Genomic DNA, 20103 nt, shown 5'->3' with positions numbered 1-20103 from the left:
TGTATGCTCGATTTGGTGGTAGTCGCATTCCAGAAGCCAAGTGCTCTCTTCCTACTACCCATTTTGATGCCCTAATGATTACTTCCATTGCCATGGTAAAAGCCAGTGGAGAAATGGTGCATCCTGCCATTATTCCAACCTCTAGGCATTGCCATGTAGTGCTGAATTCTGAAGTTGAAAAACTAAATTGCAAATCTCCAAAGTAGGCTTTCACTAAATTTGTTATTGTCATCAGTACACTGAAAAAATCAAATGCTGCCCAAAGAAGTTCATGTGGCACTGAACCATATGCATTAGCCAAATCCAGGAATGTCACATGGAGCTCCTTCCTCTCCTTTTTAGCTGATTGAATTTGTTGCCAGATCACATTGATGTGTTCTAAGCATCCTGGGAAACCTGGAATGCCTGCTTTTTGTATTGAAGTGTCAATGAAGCAGTTCTTTAACAGGCCCTCTGTTTTATTTTCAGTGAGCAATTCGAGAAGCCATTAGATACTACCTGTTAGATATCTGGTGCAACTTGGAATTTAGTAACATCTGGCATCTGTTGGCGAGCCTTGCATTTGAACTTGGCATGTAACAACACTGTAACAAAATTGTCTCAGGTATGATTAAAAAAAGAATCTCTTACAAAGCACTTTCACTAATATGGTACTGCGCTTTTGCCAACTTGACTTGACATGTTGAATCTGTTCTGGGCATTAAAAGAAGATTATTACAGTATGTTGTATACTTGCACACATACTTTAAAAATAAAGGTAGACTTCATCCATAACTTCAAAAACACTCAATCATAGATTATAAGGAAACTGAAGTGAAGTAGTCGGAAGGCTTGAATATCCTGTAATGATTGCTGAGATAGTTGGTTACCGAATAATCAAACAAGTGAGTTATCTTTAACCAAAGAAGCTATGCATATTTATACAGCCGGCATGGGCTTTTTACTACTGAGATATCTGCTGATTCTTGTTGTTGAGAAAATATTTATTATCTATGGTCTAGTTAATTATCTCAAAATCAGCTTTTATACTTCGCTTTTAAGCAAATTATCACTTACAAAAAAAAGATGTGTTGAGGCACTTTATTAGTAATTAGGAGGCCTGGTCATCTAGCCCATTTAACTATAGAATCTTTCACAGGTGGTATCACTTCAGTGGTTTTTCTGCCACTGTTCAGCACAATATAAAACTGCAGTACAAACATAATTTGAAGACTGATGCCATTGGAAGCATTTAAAAGAATACTAGACCTCAATATATGCTGTCAGGACGCTTCAGTCACTGCACAATGAACCCTAGAGGTGAAGGTTCCCCTAGCAGCTCTAGCAGTGAGAGGCACGCTTCTGAAACACAAGGTTTCACATGTTGACAACAGCTTTTTTTCCAGGAAAATCTAAACCAATGTGTTTAATAAAAAATTTTTAAAAAAAACTTCACAGTTCTTTGGACGGGTTATTTACTGGAAACCGTTACTGCCAGGGAACTGAACATTTTAATTAAAAGCACATTTCAGTTCAGACAATGCATGGGAAATAAATACCCAAGTTACAGTATGCAGGCTCTGCTCTGAGCCAGAGTATCGAGAAGGAAAGCAGAGTCTTTGTAGCAGTGGCACACATATCTACCAAAAGGACACTCAGTATTGCATGCTAATGCTGACATGCCTATAGCAGACAAAGATGTCAAAAACTTATAATATTCAAAATATGGGTTATATGAAAACATGGTCATACAAAATGCAAATAAAAATATAAAGGTCCTGTATGATGATTCATTGTGGTACAATCTTGTGTTCTTCAAACTGCAGAAAACATAACACTGCACCCACTGCCATAGTGGAGAGGGAGACCATGTTATTACATGTTGCATTGTCCATTGTGTAACTCACAGAAAAGAAAGAAGCTTGGTTTGTGCAAATAGTAATTTACAAGTGACTGCAGTCTAAAGCTATATCGCTGTTGATGGAGGGTTTTGGAGTAGCAGAAAACTAAAGTTAAATGTTGTTTTCTTTTGTAATATGATATTGATATATCCAAATTGTGATGTATTAGTTGAATGGGTCATGGAATAAGCCTTTTTACCAGAGGTTGGTCTCCCATACTTAAAGACGTTTGGGATGGAAAGAACATAGGATATTTAATATAGACTTTTTTCCAAATGCAAAAATGTATAATTATTGTTATTCCTTTTACTGCAACAGACTCCTATAGTATCCCACACTTCGACCTTTCATTCTGATAGATCGCATATATACACAGTATGTAGCAATTACTCACATACCTTTAAAATGTGGAAAACCGTCCTCAAAGTTATTTCCAAAACAAACAGAGCTATATCAGCTTAGTTCATAGCGATACAGAGAGTCTTGTATTTGTCAATGCATTCCAGAGGCCTGCGCTTTACAAACAGCAGACAGGAGACAGCTCCACAGAGCCACACGCTCCTTTTCTATTTTTATACAGAACATTAACATAATGTATGTATTCAACTTTCATATGTGTCCAATAAAACCACTGGAGTCATTATGTAGGCAGTGCGTGCCTCAGACCTCAAAGCCTTCATTATTTGTTTTACTGGTAGCAGAAATGGGGCTGGCTGATGATCCTGTACTTGAAAAGTGATTTTTGAAAGTGTCACTGAAATAGAGCCTCAAAAACTAGTGTAAGAGCCCTTTCAAAACAGAAACCCTGGGAGGTAATCTACAGTATGAAGTTTACTTCATATCAGTAAGCTTTGGCCCAGCCGCAATGACACTGTGAGGTAAATATTACAGTAACTAAGACTTGAATTGAGGGTTAACGTATATCATTTCTGAAGTTTAAGATGAAAGTGAATCCCAATATTATCATATCCTGTCTACTACTACGTTTATATGTTATTCCAAAAAGTTTAACATTAACAAGACTTTTTAAAAATTTAAATATGTTTTATGATATCTCACAGTCTTTTAATTAAATTAAAACCTAGATTTTTTTTCTCATAAAATCTGGACTCCAGTTGTGATATTACTTATGCGTTTAGATCATAAGCCAATATATTCAAATGCAATTACCACCTCCTCAACACGCACACATTTAAAACTGTTGATATTTTAGGACTATTGACAATGCAGAAATATTTAAATACATTTAATACCATGCATTCTGGATCTGGCCTGTGGGCATTTATAAACACAGGTGCAACAATTGACAAATCATCACCTAACTACAATACACTACAATACAAGGAGCCAAACATTGTTCACCTGTTTCCAGACAAAGAAACCGGGCATTAGAGTATATGGAGCAAGGTATTATTATACTTAGAAATACAAAAAAAACCCCATCTTGCTTCATATGCCTCAGATATTAAATTGCATTGTAAAAACCTACCTGTTTACACAGATTTTGCATGTCCACATCTTAACTCTTCTTCCTACTTTTATATACCTAGCAACAGAAAATAAGCGCTGTATCTGAGATTTGGAAAAGGCAAAGATCTCCACACCCACCCACTACATCTTTGCTTTCTTACCATCCTGGGAAAGCTGCCTGTGAAAAAATGCAGGTGTTGTTGAGTGGGCTGGCAGTAATAAGAGCTCACACTGCAGAACCCCATGCTGGGCTATGTAATCCATGAGTCATTTCAAAAGGAAACCAGAACAGAACACACTAAAAAGTGTTACTAATACATTAGTCAGAGAAATGGGCGCCTAACTTTGGCGGGGGGGCGGGGGGGCGGGGGGGCGGGGGGGGGGCAGAGGTATCGAAGAACTACGAGCGTAGCAAAGCGAAATTTGTTTTTTGCTAAGAAGCTCTGGGAAACTTTTTTACTGTTCTATCTATTTTTGTAATAGTAAACCCACAAAATTTGGCAGGAGTTTCAACATAAAATGTAGAATATTTACTAACTGAGCATTTATTAAGTACAAACACAACCAGTTCCAGTGGTATATCTGCACAATGCTGTACACTACCTATAATTCCAACATGCAGCTTATTAAAGGGAAGTGCTAAACAAACACAAAGAATAACTTGTACAAAATGTACACAATGGCTTGAAAAGTGAGTGCAGCCGCACCGCAAGCACTCCCAACTCTTGCATCCTTGGGCACCAAAATAAATAAATAAGTAAAAACAGCAATAAAAATGGAGGTGCCACTGTGGCAGGTTAGTATGTGAAATGTACCCACCCCAGACCAAATCCACCTGCATTTGGCAGGTGCTAATTTCGAACCCTGCAATTCCTCCAGAAGAAATGTCAGTATATCATTAACTCCATTAGTAAATATTGTGGAGTCGCTCTTTTTATGATAATATACCTAAATGTTTATTATTAAATGAATGTGAGTTTAAATTATTAGTAAATACACATGTTTTGATATGAAAGCTGAGCTTTAATATCAGCAAAGAACAACTAAGTTACAAGTTTTTTAATGAAAAAAAATATATTGTAGTCAACTAAAATAAAATCAGGCTCATGTGATTTTGAAATGCCACTATTTTATACATTTACTATTTGTTAATCTAAGTTAAAAAATAAAAGATATAGGTGAGAATTGAAGTTGTTCATGGCCCTGCGGCAACATAAACCTGCTAACTTCTTACTTCATTTTTTTAAATAACTCTCTGATACTGTCTCTTCCTTACATTTCTCTTTTAATAATGGTCTGATACTCTCTCTTCCTTAAGATATTTTTGGGTGCAATAAAAAAGGGGTCTATAGCTAATGTTAGTCACGGTGCAGACCTTGGTTCAATATGTTCGTGCATGGAGAATTTATTGTGATACATATGTGGTCCATCCTCTGAATACCTTTTTATTTTTATATTTTATTTTAAACCTTTTAAAGACAAAACCAAACATGCCAAACATATTATAATATATATATATATATATATATATATATATATATATATATATATATATATATATATATATATATAGTGGCTTTAACTAAAGATAAGCCAAAGAGCCACTAGGGGTGGCTTCAATAAATAAATACAGCAATGCTTTATGAGGGACAGTAACTGATGTTTGTGTCTTTGGTTTAAAATGAGGATGCAGTGTTTACAGAAAGGTCGGTACTCTTCAATTAGATTTCTTCCTGAATATAGTGTGAGAAACATTATTTTTGTATGAAAGATGCCTTTGTTGAGAGTGATATAGTAAGTAACATCTAATTATAGAGGACTCTGTAACGCAAGATCCTAGATGAGAATGCACTCCTATCTTCTTGTGGTTGGTTCCAGGCTATTAGATACATTCCTCCGGTGTTTTTTTCAGCTGGAAGTGCTGACACAGGGAAAGCCCAGGTGCCCTGCATTGCAGAAGCACACTAAGGACAGTCAGTGGTTTAGAGCATAGGACTTCAAAGCAATGCCCTTTTAACACACTCCAGAATAACATTTTTTTTTCTATTAAAAATATTATCACTAGATATTAACTAAGTTCAAATGCAAGCTATTATTTCTTTACAATTGGATATCAACCCCACATGCTGAAGTACTGCACCTGCCTATTCTTAGAGAAACAGGCACTGAACCAAACTGAGCTTCTGACAAGACTAAACTCCATGTCGCCATGGCTGCAGAACACAGCATTTAAATGAAGACTTCACTTGTTAAAAAAAAACGCCAAAAAACATACAAAGTGACACAAAAAATATAAATAAAAAATAAGTAAAGTACAAAAAAGCCCTGACTTGATGAAATTCTTTCAGAAATACTAGGGTTACTAACTAAATCAGTTCAGTGATTTATACTGAAAAACAAATAAAAATGACCATACATTTCTCATTACTGTTTGTCCATTTTATATCTCATTAGGGATGCACTTTGAAATACAGTCACATTAAATCAACTACAATCAACTCTAAAGTACATAAACAACATGCATTAAAGTACATGTACAAGTAATAAAATAATGTAACAAAAGTGTAAGTACAATGTAGTAAAAAGTTTACTTAATGTACCTGTATTTTAAAGTGGTTCCCTTGTATACAGACCTTCAGCGTTGAAAGTGTAAACAGAATTACTGGTAGTTTTCGTTTATCCTCAAAGCATTTGCATACATACAGAATTCATATAGTGGTGTCTTCAGGAAAAATACTGACTTGAGGTCTGTTTTACGGTTTCGCTGAAATGGTCGCCATTTCTTAGAAAGGCAATCGTTCAAAAATGGATTTACAGAAGAAAGATCCAGAGAAACTGTCAATAAAGTAAGATTTAAACCAAACTTTGTACATGTTTCTGCTCTGTACTGTAGAGAAGCAATATTAGGTCTGATTTCTGTTAACATATTTAGGCTTGAGGTTTATACCAGGACATCTCCCTTTTTAAACCAGCTCTCTTGCCAATATTACTGGAATGCATATATCCTTCAGAGACATGTTCCTGAATTAAATCAAAGATTATGGTACTGCCAGAAGTATACTTACCCTAGGATAAAATGTAATTAAAAATAACAAAAATTAGGATACCGGGTTACATTTTTTATGCAAAGTCTGTATAAAATGCCCAAATGCCAAAAGACCTGTTATTTTTATTACACTTGCTTTGTTATTTATTTGTTTTTAAAAGACGCATTAAGAATAGAGCTGCCATAATTCATATATAACCAGTTAGTAATAATTATGTTTGCATTTTACCTTTAATTTAGGTAAGGGGTTCACAAACAGTACAAACCCACAAACAGTCTGGCATTATCCTCACAATTAACATTTGTGCATTTTGTATTATTATCTGGGAACAAATAATGCATTGAATACCTGTCTCATATTTTTGTATTTATTACATTTATTTTATTAATAAGTAGTGTAATTTTTCAAATAAGACTGCCAAATGTTGACACTGCAATAAACTGAGCTGAGAAGGACCGTTACTAAGGAGACCAGGGCTTTATAAGCTTTGTCCATATAACTAAACTTTGATATGATTTTTAAATGTTAAACTACAGTTAGACATAATCTGACAGAAAAGTTACAGTACAATTGGAATACCATTATAATATCAGTGTACTATGAAGCAAGTCCATTAGCTCACCAAAGGTTTCCAGAATACATACAGTATCTACAAGTGTAGCTGATATGGTAGACAATTCAGTAGTACCATTAACCCTAACCCTAACACCATTGTTTCCAAAAAATAAATACAGAAAATGACAAAAAAAAAAAGGTGACAAAAGGAAATATGCAGATTTTTTTATTTTATTTGTATCAGTATGCGAATAAAACTTCAATAGTGACAATTAACACCAACATACTTGAGTGAAACAATTACACAGGGTACCCTAATTCTACAAAAAGCTGTCTATTCATTTTCGATTTGACCTTAAACAAACTTTTAAAATTGCACCCTCATAAAACTCAACTAAAGTACAGTCGTGTAGTGCATTCCTGTGCAATTTTAACTGTAAGCCCTCAGGTTTAGTATGGATGATAAGCTATAAAACAAAGGGGTGCTCCAATTAAAACAGAACAAACAATGCAGAACGTGTTTAATAAGGCTTAGGCTTGGCAGTGCTTCTCATATTAATATGCTCTTTTGCCATGAGAACATGTGGTTTCCATCGTGGGGTTTGCTGCCTGATGGGACAGCATAGTATCTTAGATAGTTTGCTTTTATGGGAGAGCATGAAAAATGAATAAAATAATGTTTTTATTTAAATTAAACCCAGGCTATGCCACGTAAGACTGTGTGACAGAGACAGAATTATTCTTGGTGATAAATCTCCCTCCCGACCTATGAGGGCGCTATGTAAAGTGAATAGAGTGCCCTGGACTGGATGGCCAGACAATTCAATCCTAGGGTTAGGCGGAAGTTGGCCATTTAGAAAGGGGGCTGAGCTACGGTACACTAAATCATCGACCCGGAAGGGAAATGATGTGGCAGCCGCGGATTGTTGGAGCGGTTGCAATCGTTAACCAAGGGGTCATGATTGATGGTACATAAGGTGACATAGCATAGGTGATCTGTTCCTTTGTTATGGTTAACGCTAAACCGGAAGGAAACCCGTATTGTAATCATGAGTGTTTTGTTTGTTTTGTTGTGTCTAAAAACTGTTTGTTTGTTGTTATTGATGGCTGTTGCTAAAGGCAAGCACCAAACCCGTACCACATTTCACTTGTGTCACGATTAACTGTATTTGCACCACGAGCACTATAGCACTCATTGTGGACTTCTGATCGTGTTTGTGTTACGTGTGGGTGTTTAAATATTGGGACTATTATTTCGGGGTCAACCCGTGGATTAAAACAGAGCAATACGCAAACCATTGTGTATTGTCTGTTATCATTATTGTTTACTGTTTTGTCAACCCCTGTTACTGGCTCAACCCCGCCCAGAAAACAAACTTACAGATGGGTGAGGCTATCATTGTGGAGCAGTTTTGCCATGTGGTCAGTGCCAAAACCCAGGCCTGGATACGGTGCCTCAACCCTGACAACCTGGAAGATGCTGTGAAACTGGCCGAGGATTTAGAAGACTCCCTGGTCTCCGCCCAGACTGGCCTACTCACCTCTCCAGCACAACGGAGCAGCCGAGCACGACCTTCTCTCTCCTCTCCACCATCACTGGGCCCGGGACTGAGACCTCCTAGACCGCCGTCCCCAATGGGCAACCTTACCTCCCCCTCATGGAGGCCAAGGTAGATTTGGTGCCCCTGCCCCGTTGCCACACCAGCAACGGGACAAATATTTAACCTCTGCTTCCTCCTTTCCCTCTACCTGTTTTAGATACCACCAACCGGGACACCAGGCCAAGTCATGCCCATCTGTGATGGAGTGTGATGTGGCGACTTGCAATTCGGCATCAGAAGTGGGTAAGCAAGGGGAAAATGGTCGGGAGGGGCCTTGTATTGTTGATGTGGTTTTAGGGAATGTGAAAACCCACGCATTAGTGGACATGGGTGTGAACAGCTCTCTTTGGTGATGGTCCTGGCAGCCTGAGGCCAGGTGGCTATTTCCTGTATGCATGGAGACACGGCGGACCGATAAAATGTCACCTAGTAGTAAGGGTGGCGGAAAGGCTGCCACATTCAGTTATTCTGGGCTGAGACTGGCCAAAATTTAAAGAATTGATTAAATGAATGTCAGTCTCAGCCACACACGTAAACATGGCAGAAAAAGGAAAAGGGGAAATGATTGCTGATAATTTCCCCTTACATGCTGAAATGTTCTCCCCTATTTTCCGTCCTAGAAAAACAAATAAAGAGAGAAGGATTGAAAAACGGGAGGGAGCATCAATGAGACAAGGCTGGGGTCTGGTGGGAGAATGCTCTGATGGTAACAAAAACCAATCAAAGGGAGTTGGTACGCAGTGTGACCGAGAGGGCGAAGTTACTGGGCCATCCAGGGCAGAGGCTACTCCAGCCCCTCTCAATATACTGGACCAGTGGGCCTCGAGCACGGACTTAGTGTGGGGCCAAAGCAACTATCCCACACTGGTGCACGCTCATGGAACAGGCCAGTCTATTGAAGGTAAGGATGTTGACAGCACTGGGGTGCTAGTATTTCCACACTTCATTATCAAGGGGCAATTGGAATATAGGGTAAACCTTGCCACACACACAGGACAGCCTGTAACACAATTAATGGTTCCCCCGTCTTGTCAACTCAAGGACATGAGGCTGGTGCATGATATCCCTTTTGCGGGGCACCTCGGAGCTGACAAAACGAGGGAACGGATATTGGCTTGATTTTATTGGGTAGCCACATACCCAGACTGCCAGAGAGTAGCGCCAGGTTTAGTGCGCCTCGCCCCTTTGGGTTGAGTGCGCCTCGCCTCTTTGGTCCCACTGCCAATTATTTCCACTCCCTTTAAACACATTGCAACGGAAATAGTGGGTCCTTTGCTACCTTTTGATTCTGGGTATACGCATATATTATTGGTGGTAGATTATGCGACGCGATACCCGGAAGCAGTTCCATTGAGGTCCACTAGTGCAGCTGCAATAGCCAAAGAACTAGAACAGATAATGGCTAGAGTAGGGATCCCCAAGGAAATCTTGACTGATAATGGAACTAACTTTCTGTCTAACACATTACAGTAGGTATACAAAATACAAAAAATATGTCCCATTAGGACATCTGTTTATCATCCACAGACAGATGGTTGGTGGTACATTTTAATCAGACCTTAAAGCAGATGCTGAGATGATTTGTGAGCCAAGATCAAAAACATTGGGCATCGCTTCTTCCCTACCTCCTTTTTGCAGTGAGAGAGGTGCCGCAGAGTTCGACAGGGTTCTCCCCCTTCAAGCTCTTGTACGGCCAACAGCCTTGCAGCATCCTCGATCTGTTGAGAGAGGGATGGGAAGAGCACAAAGGCTCATCCAAAAATGACTTCACGACTTGTCTGTCATTGTCTTGATCACTGCATCACCCCTACACCTTTGCACTGCAACCACTTTGCTACAGGCTGCCAATAGCATTTTCTAGCACTGTTAAGGTTAGCACTCATAACATGTTCATAAGGAGAGCACTGTTGTATTTTGAACAAATTCTTCGTAAACAAAGTGAAAACAGATACAAAAAGCATTGCATGTCCTATTATTTCCAAAATAATATGGTATGCTGTTCTTACTTAACATTTCATTGCAAAATGTTGTGTCTAATATGTTCCAATGAGAATCTATACAGGAAGGGAACCTGATCATAACAGAGGTGTTGTCTCGGAAACACTCTAGAAAGGTTTCCATTACATGTCATTTTCAAATAGTATATTAACAGCTCCAGGCGTCAAGCCTAGCGGTGGAGAAGGGTTTTGCTTCGTTATACTGTCTTCGTTATACTGATCTATGAATCAAAGCACAACTTGCAAGCATGCTTCTTTGATGGGCAATTTTCCCTGATGGGAGGAAAAACCCTTTAATCATCAGTGATGTCATAAAATAATAGGTTTGCCACCTGGGGGGTAACTTTATATCCATGTATCATTGAAATCATTCACAGCTGGTTTTAAATGGTACTAATCTTTCAGTCAGGCTGTGGTTACTCACTTCCACCTGCATCAAATTCTTGAAGTCATCAAATTCTTGAAGTCTTAAAGTTGGACAGGTGCTCCCCAGTTTGCAGTGTTCAATTAAAGTCATTTTTTTTGCAGTGTTCAATTAAATACCTAATTAATGACAGCACCTACAATGCTTTCTGCCCAGGTCGTAAAATGAGCAACGGGTTGAAATGTGGAAAACTCCTCCAGTTTGCCATAGGGCAGCAGTGTGGAGTAGTGGTTAGGGCTCTGGACTCTTGACCGGAGGGTTGTGGGTTCAATCCCCAGTGGGAGACACTGCTGTTGTACCCTTGAGCAAGGTACTTTACCTAGATTGCTCCAGTAAAAACCCAACTGTATAAATGGCTAATTGTATGTAAGATAATGTGATATCTGTATAATGTGATACCTTGTAACAATTGTAAGTCGCCCTGGATAAGGGCGTCTGCTAAGAAATACATAATAATAATAATAATAATAATGGTATCACTTAAAATGCCATTATTTAGAAAAAGTCTAATTCTAGTAGTCCCCTAGCCTGTGGTTATGTGAGTATTATTTAAGCTATTAAAACTGACACTTTGTTATAACAAAGGTATAGTTGTGCAACTGGTAAAGCATTGAATGTACATGATTTATGCCCTTTATGTGGCATATTGTATGCCCTCCTCTCTTTCTAATTGAAAGTTTAAGGTCATCAGAAACATAAACCTCTAATGCCTGAGAAACAGAAAGCAGTTGCAATGCTGAGAAATAGATCCTTGAGAACAAATGAATGCAGCTTTTTTAGTGCTCACAAAGTGTTGTGACAGACAGGCTGGTTCTAAACACTACAGCTTATTCTGACTTAATATATTGAAGACTTCAGAATTGAGCTGCAAAATTAGATCCCCACACCTGCATCCAACCGTTTATTGACACTTGGACCTGCTTTCTACTTTCTTTCCCCAACTCTCTCCCTCTCTCTTTCTGTAGTTCTTAGCGTACCATGCTAGTGTATGTATTCTTTACAGTTTCACCAAAGGAAGTGCAGTTTGTCAAATACTGGACTAAGTGCAGGCATTTAAAAAACAAACATTTTTTTTTATCACTATCCAAGTTTTAAAATATTATTATTATTTAAGACAGGTGACAAACTTTCGTGGAATGACTACCATGCTGGAGCAATTAGCATTGCAGCAGCCAAGTCTCTAAACCTGGGTGTATTTGGTTGGTCCTGGCACATTCATCTTCATTTTGTTCTGCCTTACATCCTGTTGAACAGTCTGTTTTTCCAAATGGAAAGTAGTTTTGTTTTTGGCCTCCAGAGACTTGTGCTTATTGAAGACATGCCATCAGGTTGGTAGTCTATTTGGAATTATATTTCATTAACAGTTGCCAACCTAAAACCACTGTGCAAGGGGAGCTGCTATTTCCACTGCCACCCAACACACACATTTGTTTCAGTCTGAAGGCACTGATTAGCATCTGCAATGGTACAAAACATAGATTAATCTGTACAGTGAATCGATTATTATGATGCACATAAGCAAATAAATTAGCCAGTGTCAACAGTAGAGGTACAGTAATTTCTGTAAAGCAATTCTAAATATGCTGAAGCCGGTGCCTGCTTTTTTGTTTTCTGTTTGGTCAGTCTTCCCAAGGTTTTTAAAAAGATACAATATTTTTGTTCTAACTATTGGTTGTGTAACCTTACATTTTCATGAGATAACTTTCATGGTACATGGTTAGACAATGATTTGAAAATTCTTTACTTTTTTATTTTTATTATCCACACACGTGGCAAGCCATATGAATGAAAATTGTCAAAAGGATGATAAACTTAACCCCACAGCCTTAAATAAGTACTGGTAAGAAATAGTTCCAACCACTGGACACAGTACAGCACTACAAAACTCCTGTTGAATCACCAAATTGCAACTCCGGTGGTCTGTTAAATGAATCACCATTTGACACTGTTGTGTAATGACCTGCTCTTGGTTGAAGTTATGCTGAATGTAATTAGTATTACCGAGCATTCTATCATTAGCTATATAGTGTGCTTTGTAGCCAGTTGTATGTTTACTGTTGCAAAATGCCCCTGGATAACTGATCCAGCTGTGAGCCAAAATCAACAGTTAATGAGCCACATTTTCAAAGTGTTTCCTCTATTCTTTCATTTAGTCCTATTTAAAAAATATATATATATCATGTTAATGTTACAAAATGAGAAACAAAACAACAGTGCAGAAAAAAACTTGAAATATATTACTTAATTGTTTGGTTCTAGTTTTGTAGAAATTAACTTCTTTCAAAAAGTTGATTAAAGACTGGAGTAAACACTTTGAAAATATAGCCCAATATATTCATGTGTAAACATTACACATTTCTATTAATAACTGGAAATGGATCTTCTTAGTGGTTGACAACCACATTGTGATTAAAGTGTCTACTGTATACTGGAGTACCTTTATTTTTAAACATTCTACTGACAAAGCAAATACATTCAGAAAATAGTAAAGTAAATTATGACTTGATTAACTTACAGCACACCTTGCAGCAAAAAGCCACAGCTGCATTCTTTAGAGCATTTTACACCATGGATTGCATCAAGCATCTGTTCACAGGTACTCCTCAACATAGGTGCTTGATGCAATCCAGAAAGATTCCCTGGAGCCCTAAAAAAATCCACCTGTGACTCAAGCTGGGTATATGTTGATCAAATCAATCCCTAAATTTAGCAGAACAGAATATATATTACTCATCAATGTATAACCTTACTCAAAGTGCCCTTATATGTAAGCAAAACCATTTATCAATTTTGAATATCAAGTCCATTATTAGGTAAAGGTGAAGTGAGAGTAATTTGAAGATCAGTTATTATATGTTATATGTTTAGACTGTTTAAAATAGTGCACAAGTAAATGCCTTGAGAGGGAGTGGTGTTGTCTGTCCAGTGCTGGGTTTTGTGCAGAAGTGGAGACTTGAATTCTGAAGTTTCATACCACGGAAGTCACCGCAATGTAAGTATTTTAATTGCAATGGTTTTAAGAAGAGCCTGGATCTGTCGTGACTCTTTACCAACCCTCTAGCTGTGTTTGGGTCATACAGAGGAAAATATTATATATTCCATTTTAGCTGAAATACGTGACACAGTCGGTCTTAAGTGGGTGTAATTAGAAACAGATTTCTTTCCAGCGTGATTTCCGAAAAACATTTGCATTGCTAGGATAAATGACACTACCCAGTCGGTTATTTAGAACAATTTCAAACGATTCCTTACACATGAAATACCTGTACTCCATTTTAACTATAATATCAAAGAATGGTGTCTAGGATTCAATGGACTGATCACTGGCACTTACAGTATACACAAGCCACAGTCAGATCTGGACTGAGCCTGCTATTACTAGCCAGAAAACCCTAGAAAAGATATTCTGGTACAGGGCAGGCAATTTTGAAACAGAGCCAAATATGAAGTCCCATTTCACTCTATACCTCCTTAAATCTGATAACAGTGGTTATTCAGGAAGCATTTTCGTGCATGTAAATGTAGAACTATTATTTTCCATAGTTTGGCCTAATAATAATAATAATAATAATAATAATAATAATAATAATAATAATAATACTCATGCACATTATAAGGCTGTAATGCCTTTGAGGGATTTTGCTCACATGATGTACCACAAGAGTGAAACCTGAAAAGTGCTATTTCTTCCCCTTTATCATTTTGATTACATTCATTATCTAATAGATTTTAATTTAGCACATATTGCCACCAGGTGGCCATCAATGGGACTGGGTACTCTACCAACATTTTCTGTTTTGTAACCACACTGCCATCAGTGGTGGGCATCCAACCAGAAGGGATTACATTGAGATTGCAGTATTAAAATAGCTCAGAAGGCCCATGTTAACATTTAACAGTAAATGATGTCACTGTTAGAGAGACCTTTATAATTACACCTAGAGTAGCAGTGCTGTACCTGGTCTATGAATAGAAAGGCTTTTCATTGAACTGTTCAGTGATGCTCCCGCTTCAGTAGTTTGCGTTATGAAGTTTTTACGTTAAATCAAAATAAAAATGTTGTTGTATTCCCAAGTTGCCTAAAGTCTCTCAAGTAGCAAAATGGTTAATTACTGCAACTGGAACTTATACAGGTAACAGAGATTTTTAATTAAACTGTTTCCCAACCTATAATCAGTATAGAGTTGTTAATAATCTACTTAAAGTAGCTTAAACATTACTTTACATAACTTGAAGACCAAGATGATATAAGATCGCATATGCAGTCAAGTAAACAGTAAGTTATCATCATTATTTTGCAAAGCACCCGTGATCCATGTCAATGTATCCTTTTCATATAGTGCTGACGGTCAGTCTTTCTCTGCTCTAAGGGCTATCGGGAGACTAGCCTGTCAACTCTAAACTGGAAATAATAAGCCATACATCACCCATCCAAAGCTGTTTTATATGAAAATAATATCATCTTAAAGTATTTTTTAGAAGACATCTACCAAGGTATGGCTAGTTGAATAAAGTCGAATAAAGTGCTGTATTTTGGTTGACTAACCTTAAATACCCTATAGGGGAAAAAAGAAACTCAAAATTAATGTCTTCCTAATTTAAAACACATCAATGTTTCCTGGAAACAATGGGGTTACAACAAGAAACACTCAGTGTCAAATAAAATAAACGGCTTTTGAAACCAGAGAAGAAATCAAAAGATACAAAAGCATGTTACAGAAATTTGCCTCGATAATAAGAAACAAAATATGACAGAAAAGCCTAAAGAAAAGCAACACAAAATATCGTAATTACATACAACATGATGGCTTTATATTGATGGACAAAGTTTAGCAAATTGCATATCGTAAATGCACCCTTGTTGCATAACCATTCAAAACCACATGGAAAGAAGGGACTTTGACCTGTAACGTTATAGGGCTTTCATTTCAAGAAAGTACCTGATAAAAAGATTTCTTTGTAGTTTGTACTACTTCGTTTTGTTTTCTAAATATGTCACCGCATATCTTAACAGTGTCAGCATTAGGAGGTAACTCCAGCTGAATGAATGAATGCTTTCTCTGTTCAATATTCCGGGCTCTGGTGCCAAACAATTGTTTTGAAACCGAACTATACAATATTAACAGGCAGTGCTACGTGATGCACTGGTGCTATGGATTTTGACCTCTGTAGGTGAGACAATGTTAAAAGCTCCTGCAAAGCCTCGCAGCTAGTGTTAGACACAGTCAATGTACTTGTTCTCCCATATAAAAGTAGGGCCACCCTTAAAATTGTTGGTTTGCTAAAACCTAAGGAGGGTTTCTTATGTTTGGTTGCAGAATCATTTAGAGTACATACAAACATAATAAAAAGGTACAGTAAGGGAGGCGGAAATAAAACTGCGTTGGACTTATTATTTGCTGTAAAATGTGATTGGCATAACCCAACTTCTGTAACATTCACTGACGCTTAATATTACCTCTGGCTTACTGTCCCAATACTTCTTGGAAAGTAGTTTAGGTTCATACACTGTTATGGTTACAGTATCCTTTCATAAAGCCAACTTTTGATTTCTTTTTTTTTAATCTATTGAATCTATTTATACGGGATAGACTTACCTAAAAGTCTTTTGAACTAAAAGTTTATTTTGAAAAAGCCATATGAACTGAACTGTTTTACTTTAAAGTCACTGCCCACAGACATAGAAGCTATTATATACAGTAAGCCCATAGGATCTAGGTAAGTTAACAGGAACCATATTAACCATTTAATTGTGTGGAGAAGAGACTAAGGCTGTGTCTGGGCTTTAAATTTGCATAGGTTATTTTCCTGTTGTCATTCAAGCAATACTTCTTAGCCTGTTCATGCTGAGCATAAATATACAGTAACTGAACTTGCAATAAGAACAATAATTAATACACTAGTTATTACAGCATGGGGTACTGTGTGCTTCTATTGTTCACTGCAGATTCTCAGAGGTTGCTTATGAAATATCTGCACTACATCAATAAAAAACAGCAACGTTTTTATCCAATTAAGAAAGTACAGGTTAACATAATTAGAGGTCCCATGCTGATTTAGGAAATGGATTATAAAAATAACAAATCACTAATACTTTACAGCTTAGAAAATACCGGTAAACAGACTAGTGCACTTAGAAACTAACTTGGACAGACAAAAGATGAGTATGTTATATATAAAATTAGCTAAGGCAAAAGGTGTAGGAGACATTGTAACCCTGTCCACTCCCATCTCATTTGCCTTCAAGTTGTTAGTGGTCGTTTTATTAGGATCCCCCCCAATAAAAAAAAAAAAAAAAAATTAGCCATATTAAGGGGACACATTATGCAAAGGAGAGTAAACTCTCTGTCCTTCAGTTCCACATGATGGAACAGTAAGTGTTTAGTGGAGGAGATGGTTGCTGGAGTGTGTTGTACTGTGGCTTAAGAGACTTTTCAAAGAAATTGGTATAACTATATTAAAATAAAACAGGGGATACAGGAAAATTGTGCTGTCACTTATTGAGGGTTTGGAATTGAATTTTAAACCTTTAGGGACTCATGTTCATCCCCAACTTGCACACTAGTGACAGTTGAGTACACCAGTACAGTCTTGATTCTTACATTTTTCATTTCTTTGTCACATTGCCTGCAAAAAAACCCCCAAAAAACCCCACTGCTATCTCTGAAGTTAATCAAAGTTGTGACTGGTCAGTTATGAAATCTAGAATGTTTTTCCTCATAAAAAATATTGTAGGAACTTATTATACCTGGAAGCAATTTTTTAAAAATATATTTTTAAATATTACATTCCTAAAATCGTTTTGCTATGTAATTGTTATTATTAAAAAGGTAGTTACATTGTTTAAAAAAAAAACAACAAAAAAAAAACTGTATGAAAAAGTCCTAAAATTGATGTTTTTATTGGTTGCCCTGTTATTATTAAAATCTGAAGGCTCCAGTGTTTCCACTCTCACAAAAACAAAAACACACTTCCCCATCTCATTATATTTACACTAAACATAAAATTAATGATTTTTACGCAGTTGAAATCTGCCTATGGTGATAAAGTCAATCAGTCACCAAAATAGAAACACAAAGCCTTTGAAAAGCAAATTAATACTCCTTCTCGGTAATCATCTGCTCTTGCCTGCCATGCAAACAGCAGTTAAAATTACAGTTATAGGTTCCAGCAACGACATAGAACCCCAAGAGTGAACCACTGTTAAAGATTACTTGTGCCCAATGTTCCACAGAACAAAAAAAAGTTTGTTCTTGCATTCTATATTTCAAAGATGAAACATTTGAAGAAACTTGGCACCAAGGCTAAGGAAGAAGGCATAACACACTAAAGGTCGTATTTTATAAAAAAAAAAAGAAAAGAAAAAGAAAACCTACTTTTAAAGTATGCTGTTGTATACCATTGGTCCCCAGCAGTTGTAATCCAGTTAGGTGCTGTCAATACTGATGAATTTCTCAAGAAAAACCCAAGTCTTCTTGTACAGCAAAGCTGCTGAGTCTAAACTGAGCTGATGTAAGATGTCCCTCAAAAATAAAATAAAAACTTCACATTCTGAGGATTCTTGGGATGCAGCCAGCAGTCCCAGAATTCCACATGTTGCACATAAGGTTTCAATTAAAACAAGTCAATGTGACCAATCACTGCAGTTTTCTGTTTGTAGACCAGGTTATACTGGCCAGAGGGACACAGAACAGGCTATAATTCACAGCAATAGCAATTTGTGTGAAAATATTGAACTGTTAACTGTTTCTGTGGCATATAGACAATACCACATTCTTTTTTCTTTTAGATTTGTACAATATTCTTGATTTAGTCACGCAAAAAGAAACACTAATCAAAATGTAAGTTATAAAACAAGACTTTTGAAAATATTTTGTTTACAAAATGTTTCTTGATATTATTGATTATCTTTCCAACCTGTACTTTTTCCCCACCTTGACTCGATTCCAGTAGACAAAGTGAAACTAGCTGTGGTTATTTCACTGGACCTGCGGCAAGTTTTTTTCCCATTGCAGTATAAACAGGATATAACATGACTTGGGATCTAGTAAATTGAAAGAATGACCCCTCCACTAAGGATCGTCAGGTTATTTAGCCATTCATTTACTGATCACATACAAAGAGGGACCCCACGATTGTACATCGTTAATAATTTTACAACAGACGCCTCTGAATAATCTTAAAACAGGTCAATCTGTTTAGAGTGTACATTTTTATACATATACATTATAAATGCAATATACAGGTTGATATACATGTCTCCAGACTGTGGCTGATATATCACTGAAGTCTCAGCAACAAGCTGAGCTCTCCACATAGATCAATAAATAAACCCTTAGTTACCGGTTCTTAAGATGATAGCATTGAATCCCGCTGTCGAAAAATATTGTAATACTTCTCTTCTAATTATTTATTTTAAAATGAATTGATTTGAAGTTAAGAACCGTACATATTTTTCTAGACACATCGTTTATGAAGTTCATATTATGTGACATGTAAAGCCTTGATGGGCCAAATGGCCTTAACTCGTTCTCAAACTTTTCTCATGGTCTTATGTTTCCAACATCTCAGTCGATAGATTTAAAGACAAAAATATAAGTAGTTTGTCATGTAACGTTACTGTGGAACATCCACATTTTTCACTTATTTGAATGCTTCTGATGTGATGGTTTGATGTGGACCCACACATAGGCTTGCATTCTTTAGTTCTAAATAAAAAGGTACAGATTTCTTGAAGCATATTGACTTTATTACATCTGGAGGGGGTCACAAAGCAATACACGACAAACATTTGATAGCTTCTACATTTTGTCTGCTTGGCAGTTAATTACAGAATTACAGGGGCAGCAGTGTGGAGTAGTGGTTAGGGCTTGACCGGAGGGTCGTGGGTTCAATCCCCAGTGGGGGACACTGCTGTTGTACCCTTGAGCAAGGTACTTTACCTAGATTGCTCCAGTAAAAACCCAACTGTATAAATAGGGAATTGTATGTAAAAATAATGTGATATCTTGTAACAATTGTAAGTCGCCCTGGATAAGGGTGTCTGCTAAGAAATAAATAATAATAATAATAGTAATAATTAGCTTTCCAGTACAGTTCAGTACAGGATCCAACATCTAATTGAGTGTT

The 20103-nt window shown here is 37.0% G+C and overlaps 1 protein-coding gene across 4 annotated transcripts in view; it reads right to left on the bottom strand.

Annotated features, from left to right (window-relative positions):
• Positions 1-18525, bottom strand: part of LOC117973115 (discoidin domain-containing receptor 2-like) — a 44471-nt gene extending 25946 nt beyond the window's left edge. For 2 of the 4 annotated variants that reach the window (XM_059031830.1, XM_059031833.1), the window contains exon 1: positions 18351-18525. The gene's annotated coding sequence lies outside the window, so the exon portion shown is untranslated. Of the gene's footprint in view, positions 1-2278; positions 2413-3369; positions 3503-18350 lie in introns of those variants that run through there. The other 2 variants (XM_059031831.1, XM_059031832.1) reach the window with 2 other exon arrangements.
• Between the last annotated feature and the right edge of the window lie 1578 nt (positions 18526-20103).

Source organism: Acipenser ruthenus, chromosome 10 (genome assembly GCF_902713425.1).
Source record: "Acipenser ruthenus chromosome 10, fAciRut3.2 maternal haplotype, whole genome shotgun sequence".
Taxonomy (NCBI): Eukaryota; Metazoa; Chordata; class Actinopteri; order Acipenseriformes; family Acipenseridae; genus Acipenser; species Acipenser ruthenus.
This window is presented reverse-complemented; position numbering and strand designations above follow the sequence as displayed.